Source organism: Dermacentor silvarum, chromosome 7 (assembly GCF_013339745.2).
Source record: "Dermacentor silvarum isolate Dsil-2018 chromosome 7, BIME_Dsil_1.4, whole genome shotgun sequence".
Lineage (NCBI taxonomy): Eukaryota > Metazoa > Arthropoda > Arachnida > Ixodida > Ixodidae > Dermacentor > Dermacentor silvarum.
Window position 1 is genome coordinate 82,324,200 of NC_051160.1, and position 22,794 is coordinate 82,346,993.

The following is a 22,794-nucleotide window of genomic DNA, read 5'->3' on the forward strand; positions in this document are numbered from 1 at the left end:
TCACTGCGAAGACGTAGTACGGTGGAAGGAAGCTTAAAGAGGTAGTGTCACTGCCGAACCAAGTTTCAGAAATAGCACAATTATGTAAAGAAGACGAGATGACATTTCAGAAAAATCACGTGCTTTGGTGCGAAGTCCACAAGCGTTTTGGCAAAAGATGTCCAAATTATATGCCACTTTGATCCTTGGGGGTTATTTCGGTAGCAGGAAGCATGTCGTCATGTAACACCCCACGGAACGGCTTGAACAAACAACCCATTGGCCAAATTGACGGCTCGTTTAGGCCCTCGGAATGGCCTCGGAATGGTGCTGCGCAGTGAAGCAATGCGGCTCACAAAAGCGATCCACGTTATTGTGATATTTTTCACAGCGGAGGTAATGAGTAGGATTTGCGTGAACACAAATAGGCATGCGTGGACACAAATCCCGAACAGCGCCTATAAAACTTGGGTCACCAGTGACCCATAGGCTCCGCGCGAAAATGTAAAAATATCTGTAGCATAACTGCAAGTCGGCCTAGTTGGAACAGAAAAATTTAAGAAAATCTAAAAATACCGACGCTCCTATGGACCAGCTGCGCCATCTAGCGCATTTCCTTAGTACTAATCTTTGATTTCTTGCGTAGTTTGTTTTTTTCCCGCGCGGCGGCAATTTTTAACGGCGGTTTCCTTGTTTTGTTCGCGAAGATGGCAGAAGATCTGGCCGCCGGACCCTTGCTCGAACAATGTCCTTCTGGCAGTTCTGTCGTTTCTGCAAGTGATTATTCTGCAGTTTCTAGCAGTAGTGAATCTGAGGATGATATCTGATCGTCGGATTTCAGTTCGGACGACGGCAACTCACAAAACAAGGCCGGATCGTCGTCAGCTGTTCGGCAGTAAGTTCCGTTTTCTGGCACTTGACAGGTGGCAGATTTTTTAGGCAGCTTGAGATGTCGTAAGGAGGTTGGCAATATTATATCTCTTATTTACTGTGTCTCTACAGTATATGGTGGACATCTGTTGCTATCAGCTAACATCACTCCCTATCAGGGAGTGATGGTTAGCCCAAGAAGAGAACCAGGCCTCGGAATGGTGCTGCGCAGTAAAGCAATGCGGCTCACAAAAGCGATCCATGTTTTTGTGATATTTTTCACAGCGGAAGTAATAAGTAGGATTTGCGTGAACACAAATAGGCATGCGTGGACGCAAATCCCGAAGCAGCAGTCCCATAGGGGTACAAGTTGTGGGTGCTCGCTGACCCTCAGACAGGCTACACCATACAATATTATGTGTACACGGGAATGGGAGAGAAAGCAAGCAAGGTTAAAAAAGCGGAGAAGATGCAAAAAGTCCTATTAGGACAAGGAACTTGACCATAAAACAAATGTCGTCTGTAAAACCTGCAATGTTTGCTTCGGCTTTACTACAGCCAAAAACTGTTTTGCCCAGTCCCACGCCAACCTTAGGAACTGATTTTTTTCCACATCTTAGAACTTCGAGATATGGTTCTAGATTTTGTTGCCACTACTAAACATTGTAATAAGAAGCTATACTTGTTGCCTACACAATTTACAATTTTTTATGGTAAAGGCATACTTTACGCTATTTTGGTGCCGTGTTCAGAGTTATGTTTTGTATTTGAGATTTTTTTTCTGAGCTAGAATTTAGCATAAATTTCTAAAATACCCATGGTTCAACAGCTCATTTCTTTTTTAATGATGTCTATTGCAGTATTGTGTATAAAAAATTTCAGTGGAAAAAAAATATTATTGTGGCACCTGATGGGAGAAGGCACTTTCCACTAGCTAGAAAAAATTTTGTAACTCATATGATTTATGAGATAGAGACTTAAAACTTTCGTCTTTTATAGAATATTGATTTGCAAATATTTCTTATATTTCACATTATATTTTTTTCTCCTTTTGTGTTATGAGTACCACATTGGAAATATTGTGTGCAATTTTCAATGAATCTTCTTTTTCATGAATATCATTGCTTGTTACACCTTATTTGTTTTTACAAGTAATATAGTTGGAAACGTTTATTTTTCTTTGTATTGAGATATAGCATGACACTGTAACCATGATAATGAGTACTCCAAAAAATAATTACGAAAACCTACAAAAAGTGGCACATTTTGCCACGTTAACGAAAGAGTCGACGGTTACCTGGAAAGAAGAATACGATTGATATTTGCTTCTAAGTCACTGGCAGGAGAGGGGAGAGATATACAAGGCCTTTACGTGCTTCGTCAGGTCGAAAAAGATTGTTTCAGAGCTCAACTTAGACACAAAAATAGCCTTAGGTCGTTGCGGCCGTTGAGCTACAGATAATATCTTTAGGGCTCCAACCGAGGCGGGACTCTCGTTTTTTTGTGTAGTCTCGGGTGCTTTTTTGTAGAGGACGGGAAATCACGTGGTGAAACTGCATCTCTTCGTTCAGCAGTGCGTTGAAGCACAGGTACACCAGCTCGCGTTGAGGCAGGAGTACAAGAAGTAGTAAAGGTAGAAGACTGTCTGGAGTCGACAGGCGTCTTCACAGGCGTGGCAGTTGCACGTCGCGAAAGCTCGACGCTCAGGCAATAATAACAATAATCGTAATATAATGCTGCCGTGCCCTCGTAAATGTGTACAGATTGCTAATAACTGTTGGACTGCTCTTCTACTCCTTCTTTGTGGTGACGTAGAAAGCAATCCCGGTCCCACCGCAGCAGAGAAACTAAATGTCATTCTTGACGAACTTCAAGACATAAAAGATGCGGGCAAGATACGCGATGCTACTCTTTCAAAATTGAATCGGAAGCTTGCAAAATTGGACAAGGTCTTGGAGTTATTAAAAGCGAATGAATTGAAAATACAAAAACTGGAAGAAACGGTACAACATTTGGAAGAAGTTTTGTTGACTCAAAATAAAACGCTTGTTGACTTCGAAGACCGAGCTCGCAGAAACAACCTCTTAGTTTTCGGTATTAAAGAATCCCGTGACGAAAAAAGACAGGATCTTGAAAATAATGTTGTCCGCAATTTTTTCCAAGAAAAGCTTAGCATTAGTATCAGTTCAGAGGAACGTATTCATAGGATTGGTATAGGCCGGGAAAGAAGAAGATAAGACCTGTGATTGTGCGCCTGTACAACTATAACGAAAAGATACCCCTGTTTAATAATTGCGCGAAACTAAAAGGTACCGGTATATCAATTTCGAATGAGTATTGTCAAGAAACCTTGCAGATCAGAAAGAAATTGTGGTAGTCCGGATTAGACGATGGTCTTCCAAATGACAAACTGAAACTTGTTGACGACAAGTTGTTTGTGAATGGTAACGTCTATGCATGGGACAAGGCTAAGAATTGTAAAGTCTTGCTCCGTAAGAATACTGAATCAGATGACTGACGCTCTTGTACTAAAGAGGAGCCTGTTCAGAAGGTTCTTCGTATTGTTTGTTTCAATGCGCAAAGTGTGTTCAATAAACCAGAACGGCTTGAATGCATTTTACTCTCATATGACCCTTACATAGCCGTCATCACAGAAACGTGGCTTCACGCTGATATCCCAGATAGTTGCGTATTCCCACCTTCATATTGTTATCGGAAAGATCGTGAAACAAAAGGAGGTGGTATTTCAATTCTTGTAAAAAGTGAACTTCCATCCATTCTGCTACCAGGCGTTAATAACGGTCACGAAAGCGTTTTTGTGCAAATTTGAATTCAGCGGCAACACTGTCATTATTGCGGGAGTTTACAGGCCACCAGGATCCGCACCAGAATTTTTGTTAGAACTCTATGATTACTTAGAAAAATACCGCGATCAGAATATAATTGTTGCGGGAAATTTTAACCTTCTTTGTATTAACTGGGTGGAAATGAAGTCTGGTTAGTTTGATGTCCACAGTTCTGAAGTGTTGTTTGACATTATGCTTGCATATAACCTTGAGCAAACGGTCCTTGTCCCAACGCGTGTAACAGATTCTACCTCCTCAACTTTAGACCTTGTATTTTGCTCAAATCACATTCAGGATTGTGTAACGCAGGGTCACGATGGCATTTCATATCACAGTCTTATTTATTTTACTTGTATCTTCCCGCGAAGGGCGGGTTCTCATAAACCGAAAAACGTGGGTGTGAAAAACTATTCTGTTGCGGATGATGTCGAAATTGTGCTTCATTTAGAGGACTGTCTTTTCTCCTTTTGTGAGGATGGTATTGAAGTACTCTGGACCAAGTTTAAATTGTGGTATCACCACTGTATAAAGAACTTTATTCCAGACAGAGTAAAAAAGTTTGGTCGAGAGAGCACTTGGATCACCAGAGAGCTGCTCCAGATAAAACGTAGGTTAAAGCGTCGCAGGAAATTAATTCTGCTGACGATAAGGTGCTTAAAGAACTAAAAACTACCCTTGAGTATAAAATGCGAGAGTCCCGAGGACGTTATTTTACTGAAACACTTGGGCGTTTTGCATCAGAAAGCCCACGAAAATTCTGGCAGTTCTTGGGAACAAGGGCAATCGACGCATTGAGCAGGTGGCGTTGGGCAACACTTTCGTTACAGACAGCAGGCACATAGCGCAAATGTTTAATTGTCACTTTAATTGTCAAAGCGTGTTTTCCAAGCCGGACAACGATTGCGATATCACTAGCGCCACAGATCAATCAGGCGGTATGTCCATATCCTTGGAGGGTGTGCTTGAACTACCGTTACGGTTAGATGCAAAGAAGTCAACAAGGTCCAGATAAAATTGCGGCTATTTTTCTTTAAAAGAAATGCACAGCTGATAGGTAGATTTCTCCTCATAATATTTAATATGTCCTTAGAAACTGGTAAAGTACTGACAGATTGGCGCCTGACTCGTGTTGTTCCTGTTCTTCAGAAGGGTAGCCCGATAGAAATTAGCAATTATCGACCAATTTTACTTACATATATTCCTTGCAAGATGTTGGAGCATATTTTGGTGAAATATTTAAATAATTTCTTGGATAAACACAATATTATACACAATGCACAGCATGGGTTCCGACGGGGCTTTTCTACTAACACGCAGTTAGTAATAACCATTATTGAATTTGCTAAAGTTTTAGATATGAATGGTCAGGTGGACATAATATTTTTGGACTTCTCCAAAGTATTCGACAGGGTGTCTCACAATAAACTAATCCTAAAGATGAAAACAATTGGTATACCTCCTGAAATAATCAACTGGGTTATATCTTATTTGACTAACAAAAACAATATGTAGATGTAGAAGAAACATGCTCTGTAAATTTACATGTTTACTCGGGAGTACCCCAAGGATCTGTGATAGGACCGGTCTTGTTTAACCTCTATATCAACGATATGACAGACTCTGTCAACTCAACTGTCTCCGTTAAATTGTTTGCCGATAACTGTGTCATTTTTGAAACTATAAATTCTGTTTCTGACCAACATGAGTTGAATGTGATTCTAAAGCTACTGGCAGAATGGTGTGCTAAATGGGATATTATTATTAATCTTGAAAAAACAGTACAGATGTGCCTTACTAATAAAAGAAGCAAACTGGTGTTTTCCTATAACATAAACGGTAACATGATCAAACAAGTAGAAGAATATAAATATTTAGGAATTACCATTACATCCAGGCTTAAATGGACCACGCACATTGATAACATATGCTCTTCAGCTCGCAAAAAATTAGGCTTTCTAAAACACAAATTAAGAAGATCATCAAACGAACTAAGAAACAAGGCGTACAAAGCTATAGTAAGACATTCTCTTGAGTATGCAAGTATTGTGTGAGATCCTCACACAACTGTAGATATAGAAAAGATAGAAAAAAATTCAAAGATTAGCGGCTCGTTTTATATGCAACCGCTATAAACGCCGGGACTCTCCGTCTACTATGTTGCAAGAAGCGAAGCTGGAAGGCTTAAAAGACCGCAGAATAATTGCTAGAATTAAGTTTCTAAGCCGATTATATTTCTAGAAACTTAGATATAGCCATTGATCCCCAAGAGTATACATAACCACACAATCATTTGAAAAATCCCGTCATAGGCATCACCACTATATTGATCCTAGTTTTGCTCGCACGGATGTTTATAAGTATTCATTTTTCCCCAAAACAATAGCAGACTGGAATGGATGCCGCATGATTCCCTCCTTCTTGCTCCTGATGAATGATGTGGACCGTCAGAACGCATTATCTGTGATGTGCTATATTGTTAACGTTGCGCGTTGCTTTTCTTTTTATGACGTTTTTATACATGCAATATCTCGCTCAGTTTTCTATAAGTGTGCGTCATCCATTTCTGGTGTCTCTTTTTCAAGGTCGAATATTATTGTCTTATTTATTTTGCCTCTCCTGCCTGGACCGTATTTAGTCCGCAGTATGTGATAAATAAAAAATAAAATAATAATAATAATAATAATAATAATAATAATAATAATAATAATAATAATAATAATAATAAAGCGAGGCGCCACGCCTTCACATTCTTCTCAATCAGCACGCTACTGAATGAAGGCCGCTTTCTCCACATTGCGGTTGTTAAAGGGACACTAAAGTCAAATAAAAAGTCAAGCTCCAGTGATAGAGAATGCTCTAGAAGGTCGAAGGCGACAATATAATCGCGAAGAGAGCTTTAGTAATCGAGAAATTGAGGTAAATGCAGGGCACGATAAGAGACTCCCCAGGGACATTCCAGTACATACCCGATGACGAAGGCACTCCAGTCAAAAACACAAAAAAATAAGTGACTAGCACTCAGGTACTCGTATTAAAAAGATTATTTCGTTGGATTATAAGACGGAAGAAAATGCTACTTGTCTACTTCTATTAGCTTCTTAGAAAAAAATACCTTTTTGGCGTTACACTTGATAACGACGCGGGCGTTCAAAAGGTTTCGTTGTCGCTCGACTCTGCGCAGCGCGCGCTTTCGAGTTTCAGTAGTTTCGATATCGCGTAGTGCTGGGCTGGTGTTGCACGCTCGCTGAACTTGCACTTGAATTTGCTAGCAGCAGAGAATGCCACGCCTATGTGATGTCGCGGAATGCCGGAACGGTACGCGCCACTACAAGAGCAGCGGCAGCGACGAATCCAACGTGACTTATCACTTTGTGCTAAAGAGTGAGCGTCTACGTTCGAAGAGGTAAAGTGCCGTACCTCTACTCGCTGCTTTCGTGCTCGGAAGAGCCGGTGTCGAGACGGGTGTTGAGGCCGTCGTCGTAGTAGGCAACGACGCCGGCAGCGCGAGCCCTCAGCAGCATGTCACGCTCATCGGAGCTTACATTGCTATACTCTAGCCCAGCATCGCGAGCCAATGTGTCGTTGTCAGGGTCGTCAACTAGTTGGTTCATTGCGACGAACGATGGAAATAAATTTCAACTTCAACTTCAACGTCGACGATCACCGTGTGCATGCGCTTTATCTTCCGCTTTCGCACTGCCGTCGGCTCTGTCTTGGCTCTGTTTCTGGCCGCGCGTTTGCGCTTTCCGCAAAAAAAAAAAGCCGCAGCGCCGTCTGCGGGCGCCGTTTTACTCACCGGCGGCACAAAGTCACTATATGGCCATGACGTCACCACTCCTATCTCTGGCGGGCGATTTGAATTGCGCTAGAGGTACGCGGACGCTTCAGACGCAATTTTGTCTTAAAATAAGTCTTTTCTTGGCGCGAAAGCAGCGTTTCGAGGTTTCTGGTATGGTATTTTAACAGTCCACGTTGAAATAATATTTGCTTTAGTGTCCCTTTAACGTTATGGGCATGTCCCCTAGTCATTAAAGAAATGTCAGCGAAGTGGTATGAAGAAGGTACTTTCGTGTTATTCAAATAAAATTGAGAAACTTCTGCGCCAAACACGTGCTTAAACGAGAACGAAGGAAACTATTAAACATTGCTACAACAGAAATACCTAAATAATCGAGGTATATTTCATCAAAATATAGAATACTAACTCTTTTAAGGGTGCGATAACACGAAAAAAAGTTCTAATTCTATTATATTATTTCTTTTTTTTTCGAATACCATTCACTGTTCCCAATTGTACTAATGTGCCACGATTGTTAACGTTTGCTATATTTTTTATACTAATATATTTGCCAATATTCCGCAGTGGTTGATAAAGCCTCTATGTTCGTCGACGTGGAATACGCTCCATGCAGTGGCAAACTTGTCAGAGGGAAGCGGTGCGACAAGAATCGAACTGGGCGTCGAGTTATGTGGTACTACAATGAATCTTCCGACTCTTGCCGTAAATTCACCTATCGTGGATGCAACGGAAACAACAACCGATTTAGCAGCAAGGAGATGTGCAAGGACATATGCAAGCCATGTAAGAAAAAAAAAAGGCATTTGAAACGCGTACTTTTACTTTTTTATTTCTCCCTAGGACACCTAGGGAGAAATTTATTTATTTATAAATTTTTAAATAATTTATTAAAAATTATTTATACGCGCATACGTAACTAGCTTAACTATATCTATCCATACCTTCCTGGTCGTAGTATTGGCCCAACATTTACTGCACATCAAAAATCCCTGACTCTTGGCTTCAAAAGTGAACATTGCCTTGTGTGTTTGTATGCGGTTAAGGATTGCACGTGCTGTTAACTTATAGCGATGGTGCAAAAGTTTTCTGTTCCTTCTAGTGGAAATAAAAGTGAATGCTGGGGTTTTAAATGCCAAAGCTATTATATACTTATGAGGCGCCTCATAGTGGGGGACTCCGGATTCATTTTGGCCATCACGAATTCTTTACCGTGCACCAAATGCACGGTATACGGGCGTTTTTGCGTTTCGTCTCCTTTAAAACACGGTCACCGCTACCGGGATTTGATCCCGCGCCATCAGAATTAGCAGCATAATACCAAAGCCACCGCACCATCACGCCGGGTTTTTTATAATAAAATAAAATAAACATAATCAGACATATTATTCGTGAAACTGGTTCCGCTACCGCTGTAATTTAATATATTTGAGTCCATTGAAAAATCCACGGAGCTTTCCCTCCTAAGATACTTTTCTCCTATAGATGTTGTATAAACACATCTAAGCCTTATTGCTTTCAACATTTATATTGATTCAATGGGGAATCTAGCGACGCAGAGCCTATAGTTGGTTGGCTTAGTTTAACAAACTTTATGGCACCGGTTAGCTTCAACAACTTCAGAGGTCAACTAAAAAGATTATTTCGCAGGTAATATTTACTCAATACATCTCGAAGGCAACTTGGGCGCTTGCAAAATGAGCTATGGAAATCTACATGGTATATCAGTTCCATGAGAATTGAAATTGCTTGAACGACCCGTGTAGAACGAGCGCGCACACACGGTTTTCTTGCTTACTTTGGGAATTGCATTCTCTTGGTCTAAAACCGGCAATTCTAGTTACTTTTCAATACCTTCCTTGTCGTAGTGATGCGATCACCTTTCATATCGCATTATCTCTCATTAAACCCATATACCTGACTTCAGAGACTTCCCAATTTATCAAATGTTTTAATAAATATTTGCACAAGCTCCAGCGGAAACAGTCCATTTAGTTCCCGTTCTTGGTAAATGCAAAGAAGCCAGAACACCAGACAGTTTGCACTTTAAAATGAAGTATTGGAGCCCCTTTTAACTAATACAAAAGTCCCAGATGTCATTTAAATTTCCTTCATTCAATATAGGCAATACGATATATCATTCTCACAAAAGCCACCACCATCATTTTGATTTGCATCGCGTGACGCCAAGAATCCTGCAACACCGGTTGGTCATTTGCAATGCGTATATAATGAGCGAAAAAGGAGCTGCCGGCATGTTTTCACTGAAAAATATCGCTGATCGCTATCAATGCACAGTCTATCTTGCTGCTCCGAAGTGCTACCACACTCACAATGCGTGGTCTTGACCACTCAGGGTGACCGCCCATAATAAGTCTGCTGGAGGAGACACATTGTCGGCCGTGTGACTCTTTATACCGCATACTACGGGTATGCAAACGAAAGACTCAGTGGTGCGGCGACAGGGTCACTGAAATTCCCTGTTACCCTATTGAACCAACGATGACTCCACCTACAACTATCAGCACCCACAGATTAGGTTGCTTTCAAGACAGCAAAAGAAATATAAAGAAATGATAACCAGGCTAACTCGTGCAACCTTCCAGAATTACAGTTCCATTTTCCGCCAAGCAATTATTATGTACTAGTGGTGTAATTACTTCCTGCGGCCTTAAATTAAACCACACATTTTCAGACTTTTCATGCATATGACCAGTTATATGGCCAATATTAGCTTACAAATGTAAATAATCAGTGTCATGCTTCTTTATTAATGATATTATTTGATATGAGAAGACACGTTTAGAATGGAAAAAAAGGAAATGCAGGGGGAGCAGGCTGATAACTGCCACCGAGAGGAGCACAATGCCAGTTTACACTTCAGGAAGGAAGGAAGGAATAGAAAAGGAAGTTGAATATAGGAAGACATAAAGTTAAGAGGAAAGGAAAAGTCAGATGACAGGCCACAAACACAAAAGTAATACAACGGCAAAGAATAGAGTGGACAAATAGGAACAAAACATTCACTCAGGAGTAGAAAAGAAAGCCCAAGTCGCTATTATTGCATATTATATGCAAAAAATTCAAAAAAAAAAACATTGCTTCTTTTCTAAGGATACCAAGAAACACGCAGACAAAGCTGTAACACCGCTTTCGAATGATGCAGTAATTAAGAGCAAAGGGTGCATCTGGGCGAAAGGCTTTAGATGTTGCCCACACATAAGCGACATCAAGTCTATAGATTTATTATAATTACGAAGTATTTGCCACTGTTACGAAGTCTTGCCTGTTATTGCAAGATAACAACCGGAACTTTAACGCGGATCTACGCAGGTATGGCACTTTGCTGTAATTATAATACAACGTGTTGGAAAGCCCCTAATTATACAGGCACTTTCAGCTCTAAACACATACCCACTACTCCAAGTCGGCGTCAAAGATTTTTTTTTGAACAGCGGCACCCGCCCAGTCCCGCATCTACATTGACCCATCTCAGTGTGAAAGAGGTTCGTTGAAGATCTGCATGTATGTTCACTTTGCCGCATACTAAGTCACTCAAGTTGGTCCGACGGTTGGTGTCGAATCATGTTCGCTCAGCACAGCAGCAAATGCACTACCCATTGAACCACTCCCTACCCATTGTCCCAGGCTGGCGAAACAAGGGCTAGATACAATCGTACGTAGATACAAACGTAGGTATATAGTCGGTACTTGGAAAGTGGCTGAGGTACCCTAGGAATGCTACCGGAGTAAAAGCAATTTCGCCTATGTGTTCTATGGCTTCATAAGATTGAGATAAGATTGAATTGACCTAGATAAAGTACCTAGTACTTTATAGATGTCAATTCAACCAAGATAAAGACAATTTACAAGACAAGATAAAGACAACTGACCTAGATAAAGTACGGAGCAATTCATCTAGGTCATTTACATACAGGAGACCCTCATCATTAGAAGGAAATTTACAGTAGAGTAAAATTGGGTTTGACTGCAAACGGCAGGAATTGCCAAATCCTGACTGGGAGCTTACCACTGTCGTTGAAAAGAAAAGTGTACAATCATTGCTTTATACCAGTGCTAACGAATGGGGCAGAAAGTTGGAGGTTAACGTAGAATCTCGACAAGTTAAGGACCGCACAAAGAGCGATGCAACGAAAAATGTCGCGCCTAACGTTGAGAGACAGCAAGAGAGCGGTGCCGATAAGAGAGCAAACGGCGATAGCCGATATTTTACTTGACATTAAGAGAAAAAAATGAAGCTGGGCAGGCCATGTAATGCGTAGGATGGATAACCAGTGGACCATTAGAGTTACAGAATGAATACCAAGAGAAGGGAAGCGCGGTCGATGACGGCAGAAAACTAGGTGAGGTGATGAAGTTAGGAAATTTGCAGGTGCAGGTTGGACTGAGCTTGCTCAAGAAAGGGGGAATTGGAGATCGCAGGGAGAGGCCTTCGTCCTGCAGTGGACATAAATTTGCTCTGTGGATATATATCCAGGACGCTAGTATATGGCCAATTAACCATAGTTGTAACACTTGCGAGAAATATGTTAGTGTTGTACCGCGCAAAAGAACGTGGTATAGATGTTTCGGATTGAATTGGATTGGATTGGAGCAAACTATCTGTGCCTGCAGTTGAGCGCGTGCGCTCCCCGACGAGGGCCTACGTCGTCTACAAGGTTGCCGTTACTCGGCGCGTGTCTCCGCTCGCCCTTGCCGCCTCGCTAGGTCCCTGCCTTTCGAGCGCCACGAGGACCTCCAGGACGGCCCAGAGCTGTTAGTCTTTGTTAGTTCTTCGCGGCTGCCTCGATCCGTGGCGGGATCGTTCTTGATCTGGATTCCACCTGGATTTTTGATGCAGTTCCACAAGATATGCTTGATGCTATGTAGCGGGGCTGATGGAGTAGCGGGGCTGAGCCAAATGTTCTTGAGGGGCAACTTGGTCAGAGCTGGACATATATGAGCGATAGCGGACATGTGCATAAAAGTAACGTGGAAATCGTGTCTGTGCTGTAAACTCCACCAACTTCGGCAGTGGCGGGAGATGTGGCCGACGCGATGACAATGGAAACAAATAGGCTTGTCGTTTGGAGTTCGCAATGCGGACGAATGACGAAATCGTGGAGGAAAATCTGACGTGGGTCGAGGTGGAGTTGCAAAATGTGGCTGGACATCGGAGCGAGGAGCCGGGTAAACAGAGCGGATCCCCAGATGGGTGATTACCTGTCGAACGACGGCTTGAATAAGCGGTACAGGAACCGAAGGCGGGCCGAAGGACTAAGGTTCCAGGGTCGTTGGAGCGGCCGCCTTGAGTTCACACTGAACGATACGAGTAACATTATCGTAGGTGCTGGCTGACCAAAAGAGAACATCACACGATGATGCCGCTGTGGTATTCGGCACGCGCTGAAACTGAAGGGTGATGCGGCGGGTTTGACTTGTTCCAGGTGGTGGGATTCTTTAATGATGGCGTCAACAACGGTAACGTTCGTAAAGACAAGCAACTTGAAGGCATCGTCCGCAATACCTTTAAGGATGTGCGAAACTTTCTCTGCCTCAACCATGCTTTCGTCGGCTTTGCGGCATAGAGCTAGGACATCTTGTGTGTAGGTAACATATGGCTCCGTTGACGTATGAGCACGAGTACATAATTTCTTCTTGGAAGCGAGCTGGCGACCCAAGGGGTTCCAAAATAAGTCACGAATCTTCTGCTTGCAGTTGTCCCAGCTTGTTAGCTCGTGTCCATGGGTTTGAAACCACACTCGAGGCGTTCCGCCGAGGTAAAAGATAACGTTCGCGAGCATGATAGTAGGGTCGCACCTATTGTTAGTGCTGGTGCGTTTGTAGAGGTTCAACCAGTCATCGATGTCGGTACCATCCAGGCCTGAGACCACGCCAGGATCTTTGGGGGCGGAAAGCGTGACGAAAGTCATTGTAGGTAGGGCGGCCGTTGTCGTCGAGGTTGACTGACCGGAGGCCATGGTGAAAACCTCGAGTGAGCATCCGCTGCGGAGCTCCGTGGTGAGGACAGGGACCAGAACAACTCCACCAAATATGATACGTATAAAGGTGCACGAGAATGACTATGTACAGGTATATTTACAAGCGCATATGCATGTAGCTCTGCCCAGAACAAACAGCCCGTGCCAGGTTAAAACGTCGTACTCTTCGTCCTTTCAGTCATGGTAGGCGTGCTCTTGGTCACTGAAATAACTTCCGTAGCACTATGTTCGAGAATTTTGGAAAGAACCCAAGTCTAAGAAATCGCACTATACTTAGCACCTGTTTTACGGATACCTGAAGTGGGTATAACATTTGCATTCTTCCCTTCAACAGGTTCACTACCTAATGTCAGCGAGTGCTTCAATTCCATGCATGCAATATTTGTGTATCACTTCGAGCCAGCGTGTTTTTGGTAGTTTCTTCTTTGTGTGGTCACAGTCAGCAGCAGTTGGTAGCTTAAGCCCACCTAATATTTTTGATACGTCGTCGGACATGAGTCTCATGTCTGGTATTGTGGAGCAGAAGTGGGATGCTGTTTGACTGGGAAGTCGCTGAACTTTGAAAACACTTATGAAAAGTAGTTAGTGGCTGCCTCATAACTATATCGTTGTTTTCGCAAGGAAAATTTGAGAATCTCTTTCATTTTATTTTTGCACAAGGGAGGAGATAGCATATTCTTTCGATGTATTTTAATTTTATTCCGAGTGGGTGAGCTGTACCTGAGTGGTTCTGGGCTGCGGAAATAATATATTGCCGATCATTAGGGCGAGGATGCCGAATAAAGAGCAGGCCATATGAAAATAATTTATTGCTGGTCTACATACGTTTTGGACGTACAGCGCCCTGTGGGATTGTTAACGTTCGTCAGATTCAGCTGTATTACTTTGTTGGCGGACCTGATGAAATGCTTTTTTCTCTTGTGATTTTTTTAGCATTTTCTTAAAGCGCGCGTTAGAGGAGTCTGTTCTCACAAATATGGTAGGTTTCTATTTGATTGTATAGGTCTTTATTCCGTTTTTATAAATGTAATGTTGTTCATAAAACGTTATCTCGTTTTGTAAACGTAATGTTGAAGTCGTTGTAAAAGAGCGCCAATTCCGCATTAATGCGTTCGTAGTTTCTCTTCTTGTCGACATTGGTTTAATATTTTCTTTTTACCACCAATAGCACATATGTGTCAAGAAGACTGTGCTCGCTAAAGCCTGGATGTAATTTAACACTTCAGATGTCGTCTGGACATGTTGTAAGCAGTGGGACTAGTATGTTTTCGCCTCTGGTGGCACTAGTTATTTGTTGCAGATAAAATCCCAGTTAGAGGACAATCAACTGTTTGGATTTGTTAAGTGGAAGTCCAGCTGCTACTGGAAGTAATAGCAAGTTTATGGGAGTGTTTGAACGATCTTCCAAGAAAGACAGGCGATTCGGGAGACTTCAACTTTATGTGCGTTATAGGGCATCTCGTAAGTTATCAAAAAATAAAGTGCACTGTCCGCTGTATTTGCCAACAGATGCCAAAAACTGACTTCCCAGGTGTGCTGTGTACGCACACCTAAGTTAGCTCCTGGTTCACTTTATGGCATGTAAATGACGATGATATGGTAATTTTAACCACAGTTAGTACACCGCCGCCTCTCCTGTCGTTTCTGTAATCACGGTAATGCGCGAAATCTAGTGGTGGTGGAAAATGTTCGCTCTCTTTCGTAATACTCCATTATATTTTGGCGATTTTCGTGCCTAAACAATCACTAGATGGTGAGGCACGCCGTACTGCTGTATTTCGAAAATGTTTTCCACTTACGGTTTGTCAACGTGTTCCTAAATTAAGTACATCAGTTTTTTCCACTTCGCCCTCATCGAAATGCGGACACTGCAGCTGGAATTGAACCCCTGTCTTCCACATCAGCAGTCGATCGCCCATGCCACAAAGCCACCGCAATGGTTATCGAGAGTCAATGGAACGTACGTTGATGGCATTCCTCAGCATACAATATTGTTACAAAGTATCTTGCTGTTATTCAAGCGTTCTGCTTCTTTTTCTGCACGTGTACCTTTTAGAATAGTAATGAAACATAGTAATCACTAGGTGAATAGAAGCTGAAAAAAAGCGAGATTTATTCCAAAAATGGAAAGAGATGCGTGATACTATAATCTTGTGAATGGTGCACGAACTAACAATTCCTAAATGCTACGCAATTTAATATATCCGCAAAATTTATAGACTCAATATCGTTTGATTCCCAAGGAGCAATAAAAACATATTTCACCAAAAAGTAGATTTATTGCGTTATAGTTCAGAGATGGCTATTTCAACGAAGCGAACCTTCTAACTTTTGTTTATTTTTCCAAGACGTACTAGTACATGTTCCTGAATGGAGTAGTGTTTCTGTTGAAGACAGACTTTGTGAGAACTCATATCAGTGAAGGGAGAAATTTTCTCTGTCTACGCACAAACTATTACAATTCTGGTACGCATACATTTACGTGACCTATGTTGTAGAGGTTAAGAAAGAATCTCGAGAACAATTAAGGACCACACAAGGAACGACAGAACAAAAAAATGTTACGCCTAACGTTAAGAGAAAGAAGAGAGGTGTGGATCAGAGAGCAAACCGACATAACCGATATTCTCGTTGACATTAAGAGGAAAAAATGGAGCTGGGCAGGCCATGTAATGCGTAGCACGCATAACCGGTGGACCATTAGAGTTACAGAGTGGATACCAAGAAAAGGGAAGTGCATTTGAGGATGGCAGAAAACAAAGCGGGGTGATGAGGTTAGAAAATTTGCAGGCGCAAGTTAGAATCAGCGAGCGCAATACAGGGGTAACAGGAGATCGCAGGGAGAAGCGTTCGTCCTGCAGTGTAAATAAGTATAGGCTGTTGCTGCTGCTGATGATGATACAGGATCAAACACCAGTGTCTTTTGGAATAATGCGAAGTAATACTTGTGCCAAGGTTTGTCGACATCTCATTGAGCGAAATGGTACCTTGTCATAGACAATTACCTGTCAGTAGTGTATTATTGCATGTCTCAGTTGATATGTCCTATAAGACTTTGTTATATTTGAGCCCAGTAGTTATAATGCCCAGGTCCTATATGGCCATATCTATGAGTAGTATGTCACACTGAATCGAGTACACTTATGTCGGTTCGTGGAATCATACAAAAGGCAGAACTTGCGCACTTTTGGTGAAATATCTTGAAGAAAATCTAAAACAAACGCAGTCAGGGCAGGTGCTGCAAGCAGCGACAATGATACACATGTACTTACGCCGCATTTTTCCCCTCACAGACACATATTCGTTGGATGATTACAAAAGGCGACTTGGAGAAGATATAGTTGCCTAACGCTGATTTATTGCTAATGCTGTGCGACAATTGCATCTCACATTTCCAATAAACTGCTTACCATTCAATAACCAATTTGTTTTGGCTGCACAGACTTTGCCTATGTGTCCCAGCATGCGCTAGCACCTTATTACAAATCTTAAAAGAAAAACTTTTTTACACTTCGGCGCATTATGAGAAAGCATTTTAACTCTCGACCTCTCTCTTTAAGCAAGAAGGTCCATGAAGGCATTTGCTAATACGACGCAGTTGTCTGATCTATATGTTGGAAATTCGCGCACAAGGAAACAAACCAATAAAGAAGTAAGGCCGCAGGACATCGTGATCCTCATAACGTCCTTTTTTTAAATAAGGCTGTGCGCAGGAAAAAGTTTGAGTCATGATCCGTACCGGACACTCTGGTGTAACTGGTCTGGTAATAGTCGACGTGAAAATACCGCGCATTACGTAGCTGGTGAAAGAAAACACTTCGACACGACTAGGCGCACAAACAGTTGTCTTATTTGAAATGAAAAGTAATATCTAGAACGCTTCAGAAAAAGTCCATGTAATTGATTAAACATAGCAAAATAGTGAAGCAAGCACATTGCACATGACAACAATGAAATACCTTGCCTCAAGTCCTCACTGTTTGTGAAAAATTTAAAAATAAAATACAATTGAAACTTTCTTGCAGTCAGTTCACATTCATTCAAGGAAGCACCTTGTAAATTACAACACACCCATCGCAGGTGATACACTATCAGAACTTGAAAACTTGAGCACAGTTGGGTTCACGGTACTGCACTGGGGAGGGAAGAAGTTCAGGCAGAACACGCACTTTCACATGGGCACCACTGACTATCAACTTTTTTGCGGAAAACTCGTCCAGTGCACCTGCCTCGAGTATCCGGTCGGATTTCACTTCATAAAAGCTGCTTTCCAAACCAAGTTCAAGTCCGTGAGTGAATATTTCCTCATCCAACGCGACCTTGAAAATTTGAAGTGGCGGAAGCCCCTTGGGCGTCGATAGACTTAACGCGTCCGCGACCACCTTCCCACTTGTTAATACTGGGATCGCCCCTACCGAGCGTAGGAGATGGCTTCATCAGAAGATATGGATCTCCAAATACCCCCCCCCCCCCCCCCACATCCGAATCACAACGCGGACGAAAACCGGGACACAAGACGAATTTCCGAAGCGAGGACTAGCACAAGCCAGGGGATCGAGCCCACAACCAGGATACGGATGGCTGGCAGTTAGTTCTATCGCGGGGACAGCGAGAGGTCGCCAAGCACAACGACAGAGAAAAGGCTCCCAACAACAAGAATAACATTACCCGAGAGCCATCAGCTTGCGGCGAGAAAGGAGACGGGCAAAAGGTGAGACGGGCAGCGGTCGTCGTAACATGCGCCCGGAGAGGGGTATTGTCTCGACCACCATTACCGAAGAATGGCATCAAAATAATACTGAAACCCCACAAGAGACTAATCCTCAAGGACTATCTGAAAACAGAAATACCACAAGCGATTATTCCAACGAAAAATAACGGGAGAGGATTTCATACTGCGAATCCTAGAGGAGACGAATATCATCATCGTCTCTCCAAACCCTCACTGGAGGTGGCGGACATCATTCGTCGAATAACATGCATGGAGCTGCGAGGAAACAGCACCCCTTCAACGTGTACTTAGCGGATCCGGATGATGGCTACAAGGGGGTGGTGCACGGATTCCCAGCGCACACCGAATCAACAGATCTCCAACAACTCCTGCGAGTCAGCACCAAAGCAGTCGCCATGGAAAGAGCCCGAATGCTTGGAAGCTCAAACGCCGCCCTCCTCACCTTCTCGGGAGGCACGCACCCCAAATGCGTGTAGTACATTGCAGTAGAGATGCGGTGTACGGAGTACAGACTTACAGTCCAAATGTGCCTGGGGTGCATGCAAGAGGCACACGGCTCGGACGTATGTCCGAGCCGTGTGCCTCTTGCATGCACCCCATATGCCGGGGCTGCGGACTCGAAAATCTACCCCCGGAAGGTCACGAATGTTAAGTGAAGTGCGCCGTGTGCAGGGCGGCGGGGCACGAGACGCGTCGGTGCCGGAACAAACTGATTGCCGCCAAGCGGAGGAAGACGACTGGCCAATCTGGATCGCGGGAGCGGTCGGAACAAAAGACCAAAAAGGCACCGGGGCGCTGGTTCAAGTCGATGGAGGAGGAGGACTTCTACCAACGCCGATCGAGATCCTGATCGCCACAGGGAAGCACAGCGAAGAGCAATACACCTTCGAGGGACAACTCCCGCTCCCGGGCTTCACAGCGGTCGAATTCGCCACTGCCTAAAAAACAGCAGGTGAGTAGGGTGAAGGTTATTTCTCCCACTGCTCCAAAACAGAACACTGGCGAAAATGATAAACGCTTTCAGAAAATGGAAAAGGAACACGCGCGACTTAGAGAACAGCTCTTAGAAACACAACGCAAACGAAAATCACTAGAGAAGCAAACGTCAGTGTTAGATGCGCGATTAAATAACAAAATACAACAGCTCAAAACGCCGCGTCAGACCAAAGAAATAGCCGAAACGAACGCGGCGGCAGATATAGCCTCGGACTCCTGGCAGACATGTTGCATGTATCTCAAGAGGCACGTGACTGCGGCTAGCCTCGCGACAATCCCCAAATCATTCCACCACCGCCATCGCCTACTTTTGTGCCCAGGACACGCGGGGCTACAGAGGAACGAACAGGCTTGAAAATAGCCCGCATTACGTAGCTGGGGAAAGAAAACACTTCGACTCGACTAGGCGCACAAACGGTTCTTATTTGAACTGAAAAGTAATATCTAGAGCGCTTCAAAATAAGTCAGTGTAGTTGATTAAACATAGCAAAATAGTGAAGCAACCACATTGCACATGACAAGAATTAAGCTCGGGTCCACTAACCGAGCGATAGCGTCCTCTTCGAAACCCAACCCCTTACACTATCCCTCACAAAATCCCATCAATTTAAATGTCAAAGACATCCTTGCTCATCAGGCGGACTCCACAGAAAATACCCGCCGCCTCACCCACAACTTAGCGGGGAAGTTGTGGGTGAGGCGGCGGAAGTAAGCGCAAAATACAGACCGTGGTATTCCCCCATCTAAAATTGTTAAACGCCGTGTATCCCACTCGCTATTGGGCTAAGCGTCCTTGGTGCGGTGGCATACCCACCAAAATATATGTAACCTGGGAGTGCACTAAGCGTCCTCATGGGCCAACTAACAATATCACAATAGAGCAGTGGGAGGCACAGTTGACCCATTCCAACTTGGCAGGAGAAAATCCTTAATTAGCCAGGTCAGGCAGGCGGCAGAGGTCAGTGGGGCCCTGTACTGAGTGGCTCCGACCACCGCTCCTTAAAATGTTTTCCTGTCAAATAAAGTTTACATATATTCGTAAAGGGCACAGTTTGCCGAAATATTACAAAGTGCCAGGAAGATATGCCCCCTTAAGGAACACTTTAAGCCTAAGATGAAATCGCCCTAAAAGCTCATAGTATTTCCGAGCACTCCTCGTAATTACTTCAAGGTCTTAATTGACACGCTCATGAAGTTGAGTTCTTGTTTATGACGCCCACAATTTTCTTGCGACTAGCCTACTTTGAAAACTTTCCAATCTTGCGGTATGTAGGCTCTCGTATAACTTCTGTCTGCCTTTCTGTAGATCACTTTATCTTTCTGTCTATCTTATCTAACTTTCACTATAACCAGTGACCCAAGTTGTCTTAGTTTGGGCCTGCTTGGGCCACTAGGTATATAAGCTAGTTCCTGCTGAGCCGGGCAGACAACATGGGACATTGGTAATATGCCCGAGTAGACAACTTGCGTCACTTGGTATGTGCCTGAACAAACAACTTCGGCACTGCTTATGTCGTATTGGTGTGTGCCTATTCTTGTCAAATCCTCCATTATGAATGTGCCAAGATGAAAGAATGTGTATGCAGCCCTAAATACTGTGACGGGGCGTCAAATAGAGAAAAGAGGGACAGTATTTATATACAGGGATTGTTGGCAGAGATGGCCAAGATGGCTGAACACGCGCCGCGTTTACCGGTGATCGTCGTCTTCTTCCTTAATGCAAGGAGGCGGCCCGTAACATCTAACCGCCCCGGCGGGCTTAGCGCCGTCTCGGCGCAGACTAATTACACGAGGAGGCGACGGAAAAGTACGGCTTCAGTCAGGATACATGCACGACGTCACGAAATGGCAGGGTAGATGGTGAAGAACTGATTTCATAGTTCACGTCACTAAGTTGCCGTAAAACCTTGTAAGGTCCGGTGTAACGCCATAAAAGCTTTTCGGAGAGACCGACGCGACGAGAAGGAGTCCAGAGAAGCACAAGAGATCCCGGAGAAAAGCAGAGGTGCCGGTGGCTGCGGTCGTAACGGTCCTTTGGCATACTTGTGAGTAGGATAGTCGTTCATAAGCTATCTGACGTGCCAGATGCGCTCACGCGGCAGCATCGTGGGCATACTCCGTGGTATGCTGTAGAACAGCAGGTAGGAGCGTGTCAAAAGGCAATGCAGGGTGGTGGCCATACAGGAGGTAAAACGGCGAAAAAACGGCGGTGTCGTGACAGGAGGAGTTGTACGCGAACGTGACGTATGGCAAAGCGCTGTCCCAGTCCCAATGATCGTCAGACATGTACATTGACAGCATATCGGTTAAGGTGCAGTTCAGCCTTTCGGTGAGCCCGTTGGTCTGCGGGTGGTACGCAGTATCGAGCTTGTGCTCCACAGAACAGGAACGAAGGACGTCATCGACAACTTTCGACAAGAAGTAGCGGCCTCGGTATGTGAGCAATTGCCGAGGAGCACCATGACGAAGGATGACGTCATGAAGGAGGAAATCGGCGACGTCAGTGGCGAAACTAGTTAGCAAAGCTTGCGTGATGGCAAAACGCGTAGCGTAGTCGGTCGCAACTGCGATCCACTTGTTCCCTGAAGCAGACGAAGGAAATGGACCGAGGAGGTCGAGACCGACGCGGTAGAATGGCTCCTGGGGTATGTCAATAGGATGCAGAAGGCCTGCAGGCAACCCTGTGGGCCGTTTACGTCGCTGACAAAGGTCACACGCAGCAACGTAGCGTCGAACAGATCGGTGCAGACCAGGCCAGAAAAACCGGCGCCGCACGCGATCGTATGTGCGGGATACGCCAAGATAGCCAGCGGTCGGAGCATCGTGGAGTTCTTGGAGAACAGTAGCCCGAAGATGCTTGGGGAGAAAAAGCGGAATCTCTGGGTCATCGGGAGTGATACTACGACGGTAAAGAATATCGTCGTGAAGCTCAAACAGACGAAGCGATGGGTCGGGCTGACGAGAATGGAAGCTGTCAATTATAGACCGTAAGATGTCGTCGCCTTGCTGTTCAACGCGTATGTTGGCCAGATCTGCAATAGTCATGACGAAGTGACCAGTATCACGTTCGGCGGTATCGGGAGGGTCAGCAGGGTAGCGGGATAAACAGTAAGCATCTTGGTTCATCTGGCCAGATTTGTAGAGCACGTCAAAGGTGTACTCCTGTAGTCGTAACGCCCAGCGGCCAAGCCTTCCTGTAGGATCCTTCAGCGACGAGAGCCAGCAAAGGGCATGGTGGTCTATGACAATGGAAAACGTTCGGCAGTACAAATAAGGGCGGGATTTTGCAACAACCCAGACCAAAGCCAGGCATTCGCGCTCAGTTATCGAATAATTCCGCTCCGACGACGAGAGAAGGCGGCTGGCGTACGTAGGCAATCACACGGTCCTGGCCGTTCTGGCATTGGGCGAGTTCTGCACCTATGCCGTGGCCACTAGATTCGGTGCGAATTTCTGTAGGGGCCGACGGGTCATAATGCGGCAAAATTGGCGGTGAAGTCAGTAAACTGACAAGGGTGGTGAATGCGGCAGCTTGTGCACGACCCCAGGAAAAAGAGATGTCCTTCTTGAGTA

At 44.1% G+C, this 22,794-nt stretch overlaps 1 long non-coding RNA gene across 1 annotated transcript; it reads left to right on the plus strand.

The window, feature by feature from the left end:
- The first annotated feature begins 701 nt into the window (after positions 1-701).
- On the plus strand, positions 702-16,889 carry LOC125946837 (uncharacterized). Its single transcript, XR_007467914.1, has 3 exons — positions 702-874; positions 8,059-8,277; positions 16,787-16,889. It is a non-coding gene; the product is annotated as an uncharacterized LOC125946837 (long non-coding RNA).
- The last annotated feature ends 5,905 nt before the right edge of the window (positions 16,890-22,794 follow it).